Source organism: Mandrillus leucophaeus, unplaced genomic scaffold (assembly GCF_000951045.1).
Source record: "Mandrillus leucophaeus isolate KB7577 unplaced genomic scaffold, Mleu.le_1.0 Scaffold306, whole genome shotgun sequence".
Lineage (NCBI taxonomy): Eukaryota > Metazoa > Chordata > Mammalia > Primates > Cercopithecidae > Mandrillus > Mandrillus leucophaeus.
Genome location: NW_012103210.1, coordinates 1,436,421 through 1,437,905, shown reverse-complemented (window position 1 = coordinate 1,437,905; position 1,485 = coordinate 1,436,421).

Sequence of the window (1,485 nt, the reverse complement as noted above, 5' to 3'; positions counted from 1 at the left end):
GCAAGCTCCGCCTCCTGGGTTCAAGCAATTCTCTTGCCTCAGCATCGCGAGTAGCTGGGACTACAGGTGCCTGCCACCACACTTGGCTAATTTTTTGTATTTGAGTAGAGACGGAGTTTCACCATGTTGGCCAGGATAGTCTCGATCTCCTGACCTCGTGATCTGCCCACCTTGGCCTCCCAAAGTGCCAGGATTACAGGCTTGAGCCACCGCACATGGCCTCCAGTTTCTTTTGGGGGAAAAAAAAAGTCAGATCTGGCAACATTTGGCTGATTCCACATGAAAATAGTCGGTTGGAGTTTTGTCACAGCTTTCCCTGTAGATGGGGTTGCAACTTCCAGGCCCCCCCAACCCCCTTAAGGTCCTTGTATGTTCCCAACATGGAGGTCAAGGTCTGACTGCCCTGTGTCATTGCAGAGCTTATGCTGTGGCTCTGCTTTCTTTCCTTTTTTGAGACAGGGTCTTGCTCTGTTGCCCAGGCTGGAGTACAATGGTGTGATCCCATCTCACTGCAACCTCCGCTTCCTGGGTTCAAGTGATTCACCTGCCTCAGCCTCCCGAGTAGCTGGGACTACAGGTGCGTACCACAACGCCTGGCTACTTTTTGTGTTTTAGTAGAGACAGGGTTTCACCATGTTGGTCAGGCTGGTCTCGAACTCCTGACTTCAGGTGATCCAAGGAGGCTTTCTTTATAAGCAGAATTCACCAGCAGCCTTGGCCTTCCCACCCAACAGGCCCGTTGCTCTGCCCTCCCACACTCCTTCAAATGGCTGTGCAGATCAACCAGCAAATGCAGCCTGGGCAGGGTGAGGCTCAGGAACGCATCCCAGTCAAGGGACAGGGAACCTGGGCACCAGACAAGAGTCGAGAAATGTGTGTTTTAGGGAGAAGGAGACACAGGAGCCAAGGAGGAAGCCGCTCGCAGTCATTCTCAGCATACGTTTATTGAGTGCTTACTGTGTGCCAGGAAGTAAGCCACGTGCTAGAAACAGCAAAGGAGCAGGGGAGAGGCGAGTCCGCTGCTGGGTTGACCCTGGTTAATACAAGGTACGGATTAACCCTTCGGGCTCCCTTCCGAGGGCCTGGGCCAGGTCTTGGGGCCGCTCCTGCCTAGGTGTTCTTTCTAGCAACGGAAAGGGATTCATCGAGGTAAGACCCTTCCCCTCTCCTCCTCCATTCAGGCAGAGGCACACAGGCAAGCTCCTACACACTCCTCCAAACATGTACACACCCTGACATGCCCGGATGCATCTCGTACTTAGACACACACACACACACACACACACATACACACAGGCACGGTCACGCAGTTGTATGAGGACGCAGCGTACAGGTGCCGCCTACGTGACCATGCCTCGAGTTGCCCCACTCAGCGGAAACCTCACTCCGCAGAAACCTGTCTACCAGCGATCGATTATCTCGAGCAGCTATTTGGCCAAGTCTTACCAAAATGTGAAATCCACAAAAGAAGAGTGAAGAAGAGAA